Below are 19,493 nucleotides of genomic sequence, written 5' to 3'. Positions count from 1 at the left end.
TCATCACATTCACGACAGCGAGGGTCAGCTCGATCTCTTTTAATCTGGTGGATTGGTCCATTTATGCAGGGAGGAGGTTTATTTGATATGTGGAAATGGGTTTCTGTAGATATTGCTGCTTTATTTGCATATTAAGAGCAATACCCTGCTGAACCTTGAAACAGAAACCAACATTTTGCAAATTGAAGCAAATATTATACCCTTTACTGGAAAAGGAAATCATTAACCAATATAATCCTGTATGTTATGCTTGTTTAGAAATGGATTTTATGGTTTTCCTCCATGCAGGAATTATATTAGCCTCTTTCCCCAGAATATCTCCGGGACCGCCTTCTGCCGCACGAATCCCAGCGACCGGTTAGGTCCCACAGAGTTGGCCTTCTCCGGGTCCCGTCGACTAAACAATGTCGTTTGGCGGGACTCAGGAGAAGAGCCTTCTCTGTGGCAGCCCCGGAACCAGCTTCCCCCGGAGATCAGAACTGCCCCCACCCTTTCGTAAAGTTCTTAAGACCCATCTCTGCCGTCAGGCATGGGGGAACTGAGACATCTCCCCCGGGCCTATACAGTTTATACATGGTATGTTTGTGTGTATGCTTGCTTTTAATAATGGGGATTTTAGTGTTTTTTAAATTATTAGATTTGTTCTTACATTGTCTTTGTTATTGTTGTGAACCGGCATACAAATCTAATAAATAATAATAATAATAATAATAATAATAATAATAATAATAATATTTTTTTCTTGTGAGAAATATGTCCTTTGCATCACTCACTCACTCACTCCATCAGAATAGAGCTGGAAGGGAGCTTGGAGGTCTTCTAGTCCAACCCCCCTGCTCAAGCAGAAGAAACTATACCATTTGAGACAAACGGTTGTCCAATCTCTTCTTAAAAACCTCTGTGGGTGGAGCAACCACAACTTCGTTGATGGAGCACCTACATCCGTTGTGTCCTCCGAAGTTTTGAAAATTAAGTTGATTCCCTTCTTCTTTGTGACAGCCCCTCAGGTATTGGCACAGTGTTATCATGTCACCTCTACTCCTTTTTATTATTAAGCATTGTTCCAAAGGACATTTCCTTAACTTATATAGTCCTCGACTTAACGACCAGAATTGGAAACCACTACAGTATTTCCATTGCTAAGCAAGGCAGGTGTTAAGTGAGCCACATTCGATTTTACAACCTGCTTCCCCCATGGTTGTGAAGTGAATATCTGCAGCTAAGCGGAATTGCATCCTGTACCTGCTTCCATTGTTTAAAGGGAGAAAAAAATGTTGTACAGAAAAGAGAAATGCTTCTTAAAAACCTCAAGAGATTTTAGCTGTTGTTTTGTGACTAATTTGGGATTCAGGGGAAATGGCCCCTTTGACTGGCTCCCCTGGTTCAAGCCTGGGCAGCCTCCCACTCAAAATAAGGAGTTGTGGTGTTTCAGGAAGACTTTGGATAGCAAGTGGGGAAATCCTGTAGCAGGACTTTGATTTGGCCCAAACCCAGCTGGGAAAAAAAAGGAAATTCTGCCCTCTGGTGGACAGCTTTCGCCATAACACCTGGTGAAGAATTCTAGTGAGTTGTTATGATTCATTTAGAATTTAGAATATAATAAGAGCTGGAAAGGACCTTGGAGGTCTTCTAGTCCAGCCCCCTGCTCAAGCAGGAGAACCTATACCACCTTAGACAATTCCTACAACTCTGTGTTTTTTTCTAGGGGCGCTCAAAATACACCAAAGTACATGATAAGCAACCATAAAACTGTGTTTATTATGTAAAAGCAGTAAACTTTGCCTTCCTGTGGCCTGTGTGCATGCTGTAACATTTTACAAAGAAGCCCCAAAGTGGCTTATTTTTATTCAAGAGACTTACCGTATTTTCATTCGTATGTTTCTTTCCTTTGATGAAAACTGAAAGCAGCCACAGAAGAGGCTGTCAGGAATAGAAATGTTAGTTCCAGGAGATAAAATTTCATTTCTAATAGGAAACAGAGGATGCAAAACAGGGATTGCTGCCCTCCTGTATCCAGGTTAAGTCAATGACAACCCCCCCCACTAAGGTACAGCAGAAATGGTTACTGGATAAATGATATAAAATAGAGATAAAAAAGAAATAAGATAGAGATAGGTAGAATAGAATAGAATAAATATTAGAATGAAGAACATAACAGAATATTGGAATAAAGAATAAAGTAGAATAAACAGAGTTGGGAGGGACTTTGGAGGTCTTCTAGTCCAACCCCCTTGATGAGAGAGATCAAAAATAATTTTATAAAAAGTGCAAAAATAATTTCATTGGAGGTTTATTTTGGTATAACACCAAAATCCCAAATTCACAGAAAAGATGGTTCTTTGTGACTTCAGCAACAGATCCAAGATCCTGATTGCAGGATCACAAATATAATCAAGGAAGACGCGAAAATAGTTTCAAACACTTTGTTTCTTTAGCACAATAAGCATCACATCTTCCAACCGTAACAGTTGTACAAATCATAATGAGATAAAATACATAAAAATATCATTCAATATTTTAAGGATGACAAAAAGTCACATAATCATAAACATTACAAAGCAACAATAAAATACCATCGTAAGTTAAATTGTTCACCTGTTTAAAATGAGATTTTTTAATAAAAAGGTGAAGTGTAAAAGAAACCACAGATGTCCTTGAAATATTTCTCTCCGAAGAAAGAAAACACAACTTCAGTGTTCAAACACTTGAATATCACAACAGGTATCTCTTGTTGAACAGATGGTGATATGAAAGGATACATTAAAAATAGGCAACAGATAACATATCTTGTCTATCATTAGTATTACAGCAACTTAACAGTAAATTAAGAGTAAAACTCATGAGTATTTCAAAAAATACATGTCAGGTTATTACCAATATGCCATTTAGAGATATTTCAGGAATAAAAAGATGACAAATGTGTGTGACAAATTAAAATTCTTGAGGTGAGTGCCACCTAGTGTGTGTCATAATTAATAATAATAATAATAATAATAATAATAATAATAATAATAATTTATTGGATTTGTATGCCGCCCCTCTCCGATTAACATTTACCTGTCAGAAACGTAACATATATTTCCAACAACAGCCCAGGCTAAAATTATTCCAAGGAAGAAAACTAGCAACTTTTTATCTATCACTACTGTTTATCTATCACTGGCCACTCCTAACATTAAAAAGAGATGTTGAGGCTTTTTTTCTGGTTCTAAGAACAACTGCCACGGCTAAATTTACATTAGGCAGAAAACTATAAAATCTATTATAAATCACCGGCACACTTAACATTAAAAAGGGCCGTTGTTTTCTGGTTCTAAGAACCAACATCGTGCCTAAATTGACTCAGGCAAGAAATCTACTCGGGATTTCAATGGCCACATCTAGAATTAAAAAAGGGTGGCACATTGATTTTCTAGTTCACCCTAGCAAAAGAGGAGATATTAATTTATTGAAATGGCAATGGCTCATATTAAAGTGCGCCACCAGATTTACTTTTGGTTCTACTGTAACATCTGGCTGCCACTAACATTATTCCTAAGAAGGGGAAGGAGGGCTGGTGAGCCAAAAGGATTCCACTCCAGTTTGAAGCTTAGTGGGGATCCTCAGGGACTGGGAGAGTCTTCTACCTGGGTGCTCGGGGCTCTTCCAGTGTGATTCGCCCTCACCGCCTGCTCAGGGACTGAAAAGGTCACCCAATGGAACTCCAGAGAGACATCCAGTGTGAGTCTTACAGAGGATCTACTCAGGAACTGAAAAACCTCCTCCACCAGAAGGCGTGGGTGTCTGGTGTGAGTCACAATAGCCTCGGAAACAGTGCAGCCTTCGCCCTGAGAAACGCCCCCATCAACTCATCTGTGCTCGTGCGTGAATGTAGGCAAGAGGACTGGTGAGCCAAAAGGATTCCAGTTTGAGATTCATTTGGGGATCCTCAGGGACTGGGAGAGCCTTCTCTCTGGGCGCTCTGGGCCCTTCCAGTGTGATTCACCCTCACCGCCCGCTCAGGGACTGGAAGGTCTCCTCCCACCAGGAGGCGCCGTGGCATTTCCACCAACATGCATGGGTGTCTGTTATGAATATGGATGGCCTTGGAAACAGTGCAGTCTTTCTCCGGAGAAACGCCCCCATCAACTCATCTGTGCTCATGCACAGACATAGGCAGGCTACGAATGTGGAGGAGGAGGACTGGTGAGCCAAAAGGATTCCAGTTTGAGAGTCATTGGGGATCCTCAGGGACTGGGAGAGCCTTCTCTCTGGGCGCTCTAGACTCCTCCAGTGTGATTTGCCCTCGCCGCCCGCTCAGGGACTGGAAGACCTCTTCCCACCAGGAGGCACCGTGGCATTTCCACCATCGTTTTGAGCACAGATGGAATCAGGAATAGTGCATCTCCTTTGACTCGTTTCATAGAGTGCGCTGCGAATGCTCATCACTGGCCATGTGAGAGGTGATCCAAAAGGATTCCGTTCCAGTCTGAGATTCATTGGGGATCCTCAGGGACTGGGAGAGCCTTCTCTCTGGGCGCTCTAGACTCCTCCAGTGTGATTCACCCTCACCGCCCGCTCAGGGACTGGAAGACCTTCTGAAATCGGAGGCGCCGTGGCCTTTCCACTATCACGCGTGGGTGTCTGGTGTGAGTCACAATGGCCTCAGAAACAATGCAGCCTTTCCCCAGAGAAATGCCCCCGTCAACTCATCTGTGCTCATGCCTGAAATTTCCAGTTTGAGACGCACTGGGGATCCTCAGGGACTGGGGGAGCCTTCTCTCTGGGCGCTCTAGACTCCTCCAGTGTGATTTGCCCTCGCCACCCGCTCAGGGACTGGAAGACCTCCTCCCACCAGGAGGCACTGTGGCATTTCCACCATCGTTTTGAGCACAGATGGAATCAGGAATAGTGCATCTCCTTTGACTCGTTTCACGGACTGCGCTGCGAATGGTCATCACTGGCCATGTGAGAGGTGATCCAAAAGGATTCCGTTCCAGTTTGAGATGCACTGGGGATCCTCAGGGACTGGGAGAGCCTTCTCTCTGGGCGCTCTGGACCCTTCCAGTGTGATTCACCCTCACCGCCCGCTCAGGGACTGGAAGACCTTCTGAAATTGGAGGCGCCGTAGCATTTCCACTATCACGCGTGGGTGTCTGGTGTGAGTCACAATGGCCTCAGAAACAATGCAGCCTTTCCCCAGAGAAATGCCCCCATCAACTCATCTGTGCTCATGCCTGAAATTTCCAGTTTGAGACGCACTGGGGATCCTCAGGGACTGGGAGAGCCTTCTCTCTGGGCGCTCTAGACTCCTCCAGTGTGATTCGCCCTCGCCGCCTGCTCAGGGACTGGAAGACCTCCCCCACCAAGAGGCGCCGTGCATCTCCTTTGACTCACTTGTTTCACAGACTGCACTGCCGACAGTTGTCATTGGCCATGTAGGAGGTGATGCAGAAGGATTCCATTCCAGTTTGAGATTCATTGGGGATCCTCAGGGACTGGGAGAGCCTTCTCTCTGAGCGTTCTGGGCCCTTCCAGTGTGATTCACCCTCACCGCCCGCTCAGGGACTGGAAGACCTCCTCCAGCAGGAGGCGCCATGGCATTTCCACCATCATGCGTGGGTGTCTACTTTAAGCACAGATGGAATCAGTAGTGCATCTCCTTTGACTCACTTGTTTCACAGACTGCACTGCCAATAGTTGTCATTGGCCATGTGGGAGGTGATCCAAAAGGATTCCCTTCCAGTTTGAGAGTCATTGGGGATGCTCAGGGACTGGGAGAGCCTTCTCTCTGGGCGCTCTGGACTCCTCCAGTGTGATTCACCCTCACTGCCTGCTCAGGGACTGAAAGGGTCACCCAATGGAGCTCCAGAGAGACTTCCAGTGTGAGTCTCACAGAGGGTGTGCTAAGGGACTGGAAAAACCTATACAAATGGGTCATCCCTATCATTTCTGTGTTACTGTGTTGGTATGAAATAGTTTTGGGGCACTATCAAATTTTAACATCCACAGCTATGGCTAACATTACACCATAACAGAGTACTAATTTAATTTTTGATTTAATTTATAATTTAATTGGATTAATGCTATTGCAATTTACTGTTTTTTATGTGTTGTAAGCCGCCCTGCATCTTAGGAGAGGGGCGGCATAGAAATCCAATAAATAAATAATAAGTAAACAATTACTAGTTTAATAACCTAGTTTAATAACCCCTCCTAGCCTTTCATAAGCTCCTTAAAACCCACCTCTGTCGTCAGGCATGGGGGAATTGATACTTTCCCTCCCCCTAGGCTTATAAAATTTATGCATGGTATGCTAGTATGTATGATTGGTTTTTAAATTGGGGTTTTAAATTAACTTAAACTTAAATATTAGATTTGTTTACATTGTACTATTATTGCTGTGAGCCGCCCCGAGTCTGCGAAGAGGGGCGGCATACAAATCTGATTAATGAATAAAATTAATAAACCACTGCCCACACCTAGCATTAAAAAGGGGCAGGGGCATTCTTGGTTTTAAGGACCATTGCCAGGTCTAAAAGTAAGGAGGTAAGAAAACTATAAAACCTTATATTAATCATGAAACACACAGCTTTAAAAAGGGTAATTGACCTCTGCTTTTTTAAAAAAACACCGCAATGGGTAAAACTATGCAGGCAAGAAAACTGGAAATGCCACTATCGATCAACAGCCACAGACAGTATTAAAATCTTATTCAATATTGAAATGTCCATGATGTCTGGCATGATGTGTGTGTGGAAGTGACTTACAGTTTCAGAAATTCTTATACAGTTCACGTTCTATCTACTTGAAGTATCATTCTTGACAAAGATGCTGGTAATTCTTGTGTTCCATTGCTTCTTTCATCTTCACCCTCAGCATTGCAGGCTGACAAATGAATCTTCTGTCTTCTAAGTTGCTGTACTGTGTGCCTTGGACATTTAAAAAACCCCAACACAACATTACTTTAATTGCCATACTAAGAATGCACAAACCACTGTGATTACTTTTACCTCAGGGGCAGGTGTTATCCTTACTTACCTAGGAATAATGGACCATCAAGTATTGAAAGACCATCCACCTCCCTCCATTCTCCCAAAACTTTGAAGAAGACAAGTCACAACCGAACTTACAGTGTAGAAGGTCACATACACAGCCAAAAGCTAGCAGGGCTTGACCTGCAGACATTTTCTTGATCTCTTCTTTCTTCTTCTTTCACATTCCTTTCTTCCTGAGTCATGCCCAGCAAGCATTGTCTCTTTTGAAGAACATTTGGCAGCAAGAGTGCAACTGTTCTGCCCCCCAGTCTCTAAAGCTAGAAACTATAAAACCTTTTGTGGATCAACAGCCACACCTAGCATTACAAAGGTTTTCTTTGGGTTCTAAAAACCATCATCATGGCAAAAATTACACCAGGCAAGAACACTCTCAAATCTAGTATTTATCATTGGCCATACCAAACATTAAAATTGGCCATTGAGGTTTTCTGGTTCTAAGAACCAGTGTTTTAATTAAAGTTATACCAAGCAGAAAACTATAAAATCTATAATAGATCAACAGCCATACCTAGCATTAAACAGTACCATTGAGGTTTTCTTTCTGGTTCTAAGTACCATCGCCATGGCTAAATTTAGGCCAGGCAAGAAAGGTATGAAATCTATTATCAATCACCAGCCATACCTAGCATTAAAAATGGCCATCATATTTTCATTTCAGTTTCCAAAAACCAGTGCCAGGGCTAAAATTATGCCAGGCAAAAAAGGTGTAAAATATATTATCACCTGTCAAACCTAGCATTAAAAAGGGCCATTGAGGTTACCTTTATGGTTCTAAGAATCATTGCCAGGGCTAAATTATCCCAAGCAAAACCAGGATAAAATGTATTATCAATCACTGGCCATACCTAGCATTAAAAACATCCGTTATGTTATCCTTTCTAGTTCTCAGAATCATCGCAAGGGCTAAATAATTCCAGGCAGAAATCTATAAACTCTATAATTGATCAATGGCCACACGTAACATCTAAAAACCGTTGCCATGCTAAAATTATGGCAGGCAAAAATCTATAATTGATCAACAGCCACACCTGGCATTAATACGGGCCGCTGAGGTTTCCTTTCCAGTTATAAGAACCACCACCATGGCTAAATTTATGCCAGGCCAGAAAGGTATAAAATCTAGTATCTACAGATTTGATTTACTTGGTAAAGTTGCCTTTTTCACAAAGATTATATTCAATCTTGCTTTCCATTGCTTCCATTTTTACCCTCAACACTGCAGGCTGACAAATGAATCCTCTGTCTTCTACGATGCTGCTGTACATGCCTTTTGAGAAAAAACAACAAATACATTATTTCAACTGCCCTCCTAAGAAACCACAATCCACTGTGATTACTATTACCTCAATTCTATCCCTAAGCCTTAACTTACCTAGGAAGAACGGGCCACCAGGTAGTGAAAGACCATCCACCTCCCTTTATTATCCCAAAACTTTGGAGAACACAAGTCACAACTGAGCTTACCTCACAGGTTAGAAGGCCACATCACAGCCAAAGATTAACAGGGCTTGAGTTGCAGACATCTCCTTGATCTCTTCTTTCTTTCTTCTTTTTTCTTCTTTCACTTTTCTTCCTTCCTGAGTTGGGCCCATCAAGCACTGTCTCTTTCTAGGAACACTTGGCAGCCAGACTGCACTTGTTCCTCTCCTATATCTTGGAAACTATAATATATTCTACAGATCAATGGCCACATCTAGCATTACAAAAGGCCACTGAGGTTTTCTTTCTGGTTCTAAGAACCATCACCATGGCTGAATTATGCCAGGCAGAAATTTATAAAATCTGTAATCACTCAACACTTAGTATTAAGAAGGGCCATTAAAGCTTTCTTTCTGGTTCTAAAAACGATTGCCAGGGCTAAATTATGCCAGGCAGAAATTTATAAAATCTGTAATCAATCAACACTTCGCATTAAGAAGGGCAATTGAAGTTTCCTTTCTGGTTCTAAAAACCATTGCCAGGGCTAAATTATGCCAGGCAAAATAGGTATAAAATATATTATCAATTACTGGCCAAACCCAGCATTAAAAGGGGCCACTGAACTTTTCATTCTGGTTCTAAGAACCCTTGCCAGGGCTAAATTATGCCAGGCAGAAATCTATCAAATGTGTAATCCATCAACAGCCAACCTAGCATTAACATAGACCATTGACATTATCATACTGCAGGATGAGAAATGAATCTTCTGTCTTCTATGATGCTGTCACATGTGCCTTTGAGATAAAACAACAAAAACATTATTTCAATTTCCGTCCATTGTAATAATAATAATCCACTATGATTATTATTACCTCAACCTTAACCCTAACCCTTACTTACCTAGGAAGAACGGACTATCAAGTAGTGAAAGACCATCCACCTCCCTCCATTATCCCAAAATTTGGGAGAAGACAAGTCACAACCGAACTTACCTAACAGGGTAGAAGGCCACATCACAGCCAAAGGCTAACAGAGCTTGAGCTGCAGACATTTCCTTGAGCTCTTCTTTCTGTCTTCTTTTTTCTTCTTTCATTTTCATTTCTTTCCGTGTCATGCCAGGGTTTTCCTTCTGGTTCTAAGAACCAGTGCCATGGCTGAATTATGCCAGGCAGAAATCTATAAATTCTGTAATCAATCAACAGCCACACCTACCATTAAGGAGGGCCATTGAAGCTTTCTTTCTGGTTCTAAGAACCATTGCCAGGGCTATATTATGCCAGGCAAAATAGCTATAAAATCTATTATCAATTACTGGCCACACCCAGCATTAAAAGGGGCCACTGAACTTTTCATTCTGGTTCTAAGAACCCTTGCCAGGGCTAAATTATGCCAGGCAGAAATCTACCAAATGTGTAATCAATCAACAGCCAACCTAGCATTAACATAGGCCATTGACATCATACTGCAGGATGAGAAGTGAATCTTCTGTCTTCTATGATGCTGTCACATGTGCCTTTGAGATAAAACAACAAAAACATTATTTCAATTTCTGTCCACTATAATAATAATAATCCACTGTGATTATTATGACCTCAAACGTAAGCCTAACCCTTACTTACCTAGGAAGAACAGACTATCAAGTAGTGAAAGACCATCTACCTCCCTCCATTATCCCACAACTCTGGGGAAGACAAGTCACAACCGAACTTACCTAACAGGGTAGAAGGCCACATCACAGCCAAAGGCTAACAGGGCTTGAGCTGCAGACATTTCCTTGATCTCTTCTTTCTGTCTTCTTTTTCTTCTTTCATTTTCATTTCTTTCCGTGTCATGCCAGGGTTTTCCTTCTGGTTCTAAGAACCATCACCATGGCTGAATTATGCCAGGCAGAAATCTATAAATTCTGTAATCAATCAACAGCCACACCTACCATTAAGGAGGGTCATTGAAGCTTTCTTTCTGGTTCTAAGAACCATTGCCAGGGCTAAATTATGCCAGGCAAAATAGGTATAAAATCTATTATCAATTACTGGCCACACCCAGCATTAAAAGGGGCCACTGAACTTTTCATTCTGGTTCTAAGAACCCTTGCCAGGGCTAAATTATGCCAGGCAGAAATCTACCAAATGTGTAATCAATCAACAGCCAACCTAGCATTAACATAGGCCGTTGACATTATCATACTGCAGGATGAGAAGTGAATCTTCTGTCTTCTATGATGCTGTCACATGTGCCTTTGAGATAAAACAACAAAAACATTATTTCAATTTCTGTCCACTATAATAATAATAATCCACTATGATTATTATTACCTCAACCTTAAGCCTAACCCTTACTTACCTAGGAAGAACGGACTATCAAGTAGTGAAAGACCATCCACCTCCCTCCATTATCCCAAAATTTGGGAGAAGACAAGTCACAACCGAACTTACCTAACAGGGTAGAAGGCCACATCACAGCCAAAGGCTAACAGGGCTTGAGCTGCAGACATTTCCTTGATCTCTTCTTTCTGTCTTCTTTTTCTTCTTTCATTTTCATTTCTTTCCGTGTCATGCCAGGGTTTTCCTTCTGGTTCTAAGAACCATCACCATGGCTGAATTATGCCAGGCAGAAATCTATAAATTCTGTAATCAATCAACAGCCACACCTACCATTAAGGAGGGTCATTGAAGCTTTCTTTCTGGTTCTAAGAACCATTGCCAGGGCTAAATTATGCCAGGCAAAATAGGTATAAAATCTATTATCAATTACTGGCCACACCCAGCATTAAAAGGGGCCACTGAACTTTTCATTCTGGTTCTAAGAACCCTTGCCAGGGCTAAATTATGCCAGGCAGAAATCTACCAAATGTGTAATCAATCAACAGCCAACCTAGCATTAACATAGGCCGTTGACATTATCATACTGCAGGATGAGAAGTGAATCTTCTGTCTTCTATGATGCTGTCACATGTGCCTTTGAGATAAAACAACAAAAACATTATTTCAATTTCTGTCCACTATAATAATAATAATCCACTATGATTATTATTACCTCAACCTTAAGCCTAACCCTTACTTACCTAGGAAGAACGGACTATCAAGTAGTGAAAGACCATCCACCTCCCTCCATTATCCCAAAATTTGGGAGAAGACAAGTCACAACCGAACTTACCTAACAGGGTAGAAGGCCACATCACAGCCAAAGGCTAACAGGGCTTGAGCTGCAGACATTTCCTTGAGCTCTTCTTTCTGTCTTCTTTTTCTTCTTTCATTTTCATTTCTTTCCGTGTCATGCCAGGGTTTTCCTTCTGGTTCTAAGAACCATCACCATGGCTGAATTATGCCAGGCAGAAATCTATAAATTCTGTAATCAATCCACAGCCACACCTACCATTAAGGAGGGCCATTGAAGCTTTCTTTCTGGTTCTAAGAACCATTGCCAGGGCTAAATTATGCCAGGCAGAAATTTATAAAATCTGTAATCAATCAACACTTGGCATTAAGAAGGGCAATTGAGGTGTCCTTTCTGGTTCTAAAAACCATTGCCAGGGCTAAATTATGCCAGGCAAAAAAGGGATAAAATCTATTATCAATTACTGGCCACACCCAGCATTAAAAGGGGCCACTGAATTTTTCATTCTGGTTCTAAGAACCTTTGCCAGGGCTGAATTATGCCAGGCAGAAATCTACCAAATGTGTAATCAATCAACAGCCAATCTAGCATTAACATAGGCCATTGACATCATACTGCAGGATGAGAAGTGAATCTTCTGTCTTCTATGATGCTGTCACATGTGCCTTTGAGATAAAACAACAAAAACATTATTTCAATTTCCGTCCATTGTAATAATAATAATCCACTATAATTATTATTACCTCAACCTTAAGCCTAACCCTTACTTACCTAGGAAGAACGGACTATCAAGTAGTGAAAGACCATCCACCTCCCTCCATTATCCCAAAATTTGGGAGAAGAAAAGTCACAACCGCACTTACCTAACAGGGTAAAAGGCCACATCACAGCCAAAGGCTAACAGGGCTTGAGCTGCAGACATTTCCTTGATCTCTTCTTTCTGTCTTCTTTTTTCTTCTTTCATTTTCATTTCTTTCCGTGTCATGCCAGGGTTTTCCTTCTGGTTCTAAGAACCATCACCATGGCTGAATTATGCCAGGCAGAAATCTATAAAATCTGTAATCAATCAACAGCCACACATAGCATTAAGGAGGGCCATTGAAGCTTTCTTTCTGGTTCTAAGAACCATTGCCAGGGCTAAATTATGCCAGGCAGAAATTTATAAAATCTGTAATCAATCAACACTTGGCATTAAGAAGGGCAATTGAGGTGTCCTTTCTGGTTCTAAAAACCATGGCCAGGGCTAAATTATGCCAGGCAAAATAGGTATAAAATCTATTATCAATTACTGGCCACACCCAGCATTAAAAGGGGCCACTGAACTTTTCATTCTGGTTCTAAGAACCCTTCCCAGGGCTAAATTATGCCAGGCAGAAATCTACCAAATGTGTAATCAATCAACAGCCAACCTAGCATTAACATAGGCCGTTGACATTATCATACTGCAGGATGAGAAGTGAATCTTCTGTCTTCTATGATGCTGTCACATGTGCCTTTGAGATAAAAAAACAACAACATTATTTCAATTTCTGTCCACTATAATAATAATAATCCACTATGATTATTATTACCTCAACCTTAAGCCTAACCCTTACTTACCTAGGAAGAACGGACTATCAAGTAGTGAAAGACCATCCACCTCCCTCCATTATCCCAAAATTTGGGAGAAGACAAGTCAAAACCGAACTTACCTAACAGGGTAGAAGGCCACATCACAGCCAAAGGCTAACAGGGCTTGAGCTGCAGACATTTCCTTGAGCTCTTCTTTCTGTCTTCTTTTTCTTCTTTCATTTTCATTTCTTTCCGTGTCATGCCAGGGTTTTCCTTCTGGTTCTAAGAACCATCACCATGGCTGAATTATGCCAGGCAGAAATCTATAAATTCTGTAATCAATCCACAGCCACACCTACCATTAAGGAGGGCCATTGAAGCTTTCTTTCTGGTTCTAAGAACCATTGCCAGGGCTAAATTATGCCAGGCAGAAATTTATAAAATCTGTAATCAATCAACACTTGGCATTAAGAAGGGCAATTGAGGTGTCCTTTCTGGTTCTAAAAACCATTGCCAGGGCTAAATTATGCCAGGCAAAAAAGGGATAAAATCTATTATCAATTACTGGCCACACCCAGCATTAAAAGGGGCCACTGAATTTTTCATTCTGGTTCTAAGAACCTTTGCCAGGGCTGAATTATGCCAGGCAGAAATCTACCAAATGTGTAATCAATCAACAGCCAACCTAGCATTAACATAGGCCATTGACATCATACTGCAGGATGAGAAGTGAATCTTCTGTCTTCTATGATGCTGTCACATGTGCCTTTGAGATAAAACAACAAAAACATTATTTCAATTTCCGTCCATTGTAATAATAATAATCCACTATAATTATTATTACCTCAACCTTAAGCCTAACCCTTACTTACCTAGGAAGAACGGACTATCAAGTAGTGAAAGACCATCCACCTCCCTCCATTATCCCAAAATTTGGGAGAAGACAAGTCACAACCGAACTTACCTAACAGGGTAGAAGGCCACATCACAGCCAAAGGCTAACAGGGCTTGAGCTGCAGACATTTCCTTGAGCTCTTCTTTCTGTCTTCTTTTTCTTCTTTCATTTTCATTTCTTTCCGTGTCATGCCAGGGTTTTCCTTCTGGTTCTAAGAACCATCACCATGGCTGAATTATGCCAGGCAGAAATCTATAAATTCTGTAATCAATCCACAGCCACACCTACCATTAAGGAGGGCCATTGAAGCTTTCTTTCTGGTTCTAAGAACCATTGCCAGGGCTAAATTATGCCAGGCAGAAATTTATAAATCTGTAATCAATCAACACTTGGCATTAAGAAGGGCAATTGAGGTGTCCTTTCTGGTTCTAAAAACCATTGCCAGGGCTAAATTATGCCAGGCAAAATAGGTATAAAATCTATTATCAATTACTGGCCACACCCAGCATTAAAAGGGGCCACTGAACTTTTCATTCTGGTTCTAAGAACCCTTGCCAGGGCTAAATTATGCCAGGCAGAAATCTACCAAATGTGTAATCAATCAACAGCCAACCTAGCATTAACATAGGCCGTTGACATTATCATACTGCAGGATGAGAAGTGAATCTTCTGTCTTCTATGATGCTGTCACATGTGCCTTTGAGATAAAACAACAAAAACATTATTTCAATTTCCCTCCATTGTAATAATAATAATCCACTATGATTATTATTACCTCAACCTTAAGCCTAACCCTTACTTACCTAGGAAGAACGGACTATCAAGTAGTGAAAGACCATCCACCTCCCTCCATTATCCCAAAATTTGGGAGAAGAAAAGTCACAACCGCACTTACCTAACAGGGTAAAAGGTCACATCACAGCCAAAGGCTAACAGGGCTTGAGCTGCAGACATTTCCTTGATCTCTTCTTTCTGTCTTCTTTTTTCTTCTTTCATTTTCATTTCTTTCCGTGTCATGCCAGGGTTTTCCTTCTGGTTCTAAGAACCATCACCATGGCTGAATTATGCCAGGCAGAAATCTATAAAATCTGTAATCAATCAACAGCCACACATAGCATTAAGGAGGGCCATTGAAGCTTTCTTTCTGGTTCTAAGAACCATTGCCAGGGCTAAATTATGCCAGGCAGAAATTTATAAAATCTGTAATCAATCAACACTTGGCATTAAGAAGGGCAATTGAGGTGTCCTTTCTGGTTCTAAAAACCATTGCCAGGGCTAAATTATGCCAGGCAAAATAGGTATAAAATCTATTATCAATTACTGGCCACACCCAGCATTAAAAGGGGCCAATGAACTTTTCATTCTGGTTCTAAGAACCCTTGCCAGGGCTAAATTATGCCAGGCAGAAATCTACCAAATGTGTAATCAATCAACAGCCAACCTAGCATTAACATAGGCCATTGACGTTATCATACTGCACGATGAGAAGTGAATCTTCTGTCTTCTATGATGCTGTCACATGTGCCTTTGAGATAAAACAACAAAAACATTATTTCAATTTCCGTCCATTGTAATAATAATAATCCACTATAATTATTATTACCTCAACCTTAAGCCTAACCCTTACTTACCTAGGAAGAACGGACTATCAAGTAGTGAAAGACCATCCACCTCCCTCCATTATCCCAAAATTTGGAAGAAGACAAGTCACAACCGAACTTACCTAACAGGGTAGAAGGCCACATCACAGCCAAAGGCTAAGAGGGCTTGAGCTGCAGACATTTCCTTGAGCTCTTCTTTCTGTCTTCTTTTTTCTTCTTTCATTTTCATTTCTTTCCGTGTCATGCCAGGGTTTTCCTTCTGGTTCTAAGAACCATCACCATGGCTGAATTATGCCAGGCAGAAATCTATAAATTCTGTAATCAATCCACAGCCACACCTACCATTAAGGAGGGCCATTGAAGCTTTCTTTCTGGTTCTAAAAACCATTGCCAGGGCTAAATTATGCCAGGCAAAATAGGTATAAAATCTGTTATCAATTACTGGCCACACCCAGCATTAAAAGGGGCCAATGAACTTTTCATTCTGGTTCTAAGAACCATTGCCAGGGCTAAATTATGCCAGGCAGAAATTTATAAAATCTGTAATCAATCAACACTTGGCATTAAGAAGGGAAATTGAGGTTTCCTTTCTGGTTCTAAAAACCATGGCCAGGGCTAAATTATGCCAGGCAAAAAAGGGATAAAATCTATTATCAATTACTGGCCACACCCAGCATTAAAATTGGCCACTGAACTTTTCATTCTGGTTCTAAGAACCCTTGCCAGGGCTAAATTATGCCAGGCAGAAATCTACCAAATGTGTAATCAATCAACAGCCAACCTAGCATTAACATAGGCCATTGACATTATCATACTGCAGGATGAGAAGTGAATCTTCTGTCTTCTATGATGCTGTCACATGTGCCTGAGATAAAACAACAAAAACATTATTTCAATTTCTGTCCACTATAATAATAATAATCCACTGTGATTATTATTACCTCAACCTTAAGCCTAACCATTACTTACCTGGGAAGAACGGACTATCAAGTAGTGAAAGACCATCCACCTCCCTCCATTATCCCAAAATTTGGAAGAAGACAAGTCATAACCGAACTTACCTAACAGGGTAGAAGGCCACATCACAGCCAAAGGCTAACAGGGCTTGAGCTGCAGACATTTCCTTGATCCCTTCTTTCTGTCTTCTTTTTTCTTCTTTCATTTTCATTTCTTTCCATGTCATGCCAGGGTTTTCCTTCTGGTTCTAAGAACCATCACCATGGCTGAATTATGCCAGGCAGAAATCTATAAATTCTGTAATCAATCCACAGCCACACCTACCATTAAGGAGGGCCATTGAAGCTTTCTTTCTGGTTCTAAGAACCATTGCCAGGGCTAAATTATGCCAGGCAGAAATTTATAAAATCTGTAATCAATCAACACTTGGCATTAAGAAGGGCAATTGAGGTGTCCTTTCTGGTTCTAAAAACCATGGCCAGGGCTAAATTATGCCAGGCAAAAAAGGGATAAAATCTATTATCAATTACTGGCCACACCCAGCATTAAAAGGGGCCACTGAACTTTTCATTCTGGTTCTAAGAACCCTTGCCAGGGCTAAATTATGCCAGGCAGAAATCTACCAAATGTGTAATCAATCAACAGCCAACCTAGCATTAACATAGGCCATTGACATTATCATACTGCAGGATGAGAAGTGAATCTTCTGTCTTCTATGATGCTGTCACATGTGCCTTTGAGATAAAACAACAAAAACATTATTTCAATTTCTGTCCACTATAATAATAATAATCCACTGTGATTATTATTACCTCAACCGTAAGCCTAACCCTTAGTTACCTAGGAAGAACAGACTATCAAGTAGTGAAAGACCATGTACCTCCCTCCATTATCCCACAACTCTGGGGTAGACAAGTACCAACCGAACTTACCTAACAGGGTAGAAGGCCACATCACAGCCAAAGGCTAACAGGGCTTGAGCTGCAGACATTTCCTTGATCTCTTCTTTCTGTCTTCTTTTTTCTTCTTTCATTTTCATTTCTTTCCGTGTCATGCCAGGGTTTTCCTTCTGGTTCTAAGAACCATCACCATGGCTGAATTATGCCAGGCAGAAATCTATAAATTCTGTAATCAATCGGCAGCCACACCTACCATTAAGGAGGGCCATTGAAGCTTTCTTTCTGGTTCTAAGAACCATTGCCAGGGCTAAATTATGCCAGGCAGAAATTTATAAAATCTGTAATCAATCAACACTTGGCATTATGAAGGGCCAGAAAGGGTTTACATTCTGGTTCTAAAAACCATTGCCAGGGCTAAATTATGCCAGGCAAAATAGGTATAAAATCTATTATCAATTACTGACCACACCCAGCATTAAAAGGGGCCACTGAACTTTTCATTCTGCTTCTAAGAACCCTTGCCAGGGCTAAATTATGCCAGGCAGAAATCTACCAAATGTGTAATCAATCAACAGCCAACCTAGCATTAACATAGGCCATTGACATTATCATACTGCAGGATGAGAAGTGAATCTTCTGTCTTCTATGATGCTGTCACATGTGCCTTTGAGATAAAACAACAAAAACATTATTTCAATTTCTGTCCACTATAATAATAATAATCCACTGTGATTATTATTACCTCAACCTTAAGCCTAACCCTTACTTACCTAGGAAGAACGGACTATCAAGTAGTGAAAGACCATCCACCTCCCTCCATTATCCCAAAATTTGGGAGAAGACAAGTCACAACCGAACTTACCTAACAGGGTAGAAGGCCACATCACAGCCAAAGGCTAACAGGGCTTGAGCTGCAGACATTTCCTTGATCCCTTCTTTCTGTCTTCTTTTTTCTTCTTTCATTTTCATTTCTTTCCGTGTCATGCCAGGATTTTCCTTCTGGTTCTAAGAACCATCACCATGGCTGAATTATGCCAGGCAGAAATCTATAAAATCTGTAATCAATCCACAGCCACACCTACCATTAAGGAGGGCCATTGAAGCTTTCTTTCTGGTTCTAAGAACCATTGCCAGGGCTAAATTATGCCAGGCAGAAATTTATAAAATCTGTAATCAATCAACACTTGGCATTAAGAAGGGAAATTGAGGTTTCCTTTCTGGTTCTAAAAACCATGGCCAGGGCTAAATTATGCCAGGCAAAAAAGGGATAAAATCTATTATCAATTACTGGCCACACCCAGCATTAAAAGGGGCCACTGAACTTTTCATTCTGGTTCTAAGAACCTTTGCCAGGGCTGAATTATGCCAGGCAGAAATCTACCAAATGTGTAATCAATCAACAGCCAACCTAGCATTAACATAGGCCATTGACATCATACTGCAGGATGAGAAGTGAATCTTCTGTCTTCTATGATGCTGTCACATGTGCCTTTGAGATAAAACAACAAAAACATTATTTCAATTTCCGTCCATTGTAATAATAATAAACCACTATAATTATTATTACCTCAACCTTAAGCCTAACCCTTACTTACCTAGGAAGAACGGACTATCAAGTAGTGAAAGACCATCCACCTCCCTCCATTATCCCAAAATTTGGAAGAAGACAAGTCACAACCGAACTTACCTAACAGGGTAGAAGGCCACATCACAGCCAAAGGCTAACAGGGCTTGAGCTGCAGACATTTCCTTGAGCTCTTCTTTCTGTCTTCTTTTTTCTTCTTTCATTTTCATTTCTTTCCGTGTCATGCCAGGGTTTTCCTTCTGGTTCTAAGAACCATCACCATGGCTGAATTATGCCAGGCAGAAATCTATAAATTCTGTAATCAATCCACAGCCACACCTACCATTAAGGAGGGCCATTGAAGCTTTCTTTCTGGTTCTAAGAACCATTGCCAGGGCTAAATTATGCCAGGCAGAAATTTATAAAATCTGTAATCAATCAACACTTGACATTAAG

The 19,493-nt window shown here is 41.0% G+C and overlaps 1 long non-coding RNA gene across 1 annotated transcript; it reads right to left on the bottom strand.

The window, feature by feature from the left end:
* Positions 1–6,054: 6,054 nt before the first annotated feature.
* On the bottom strand, positions 6,055–8,969 carry LOC139170709 (uncharacterized). Its single transcript, XR_011559657.1, has 3 exons — positions 8,502–8,969; positions 7,113–8,304; positions 6,055–6,911 (listed from the first exon to the last, which is right to left on the bottom strand). It is a non-coding gene; the product is annotated as an uncharacterized lncRNA (long non-coding RNA).
* Between the last annotated feature and the right edge of the window lie 10,524 nt (positions 8,970–19,493).

Source organism: Erythrolamprus reginae, chromosome 8 (assembly GCF_031021105.1).
Source record: "Erythrolamprus reginae isolate rEryReg1 chromosome 8, rEryReg1.hap1, whole genome shotgun sequence".
Taxonomy (NCBI): domain Eukaryota; kingdom Metazoa; phylum Chordata; class Lepidosauria; order Squamata; family Dipsadidae; genus Erythrolamprus; species Erythrolamprus reginae.
This window is presented reverse-complemented; position numbering and strand designations above follow the sequence as displayed.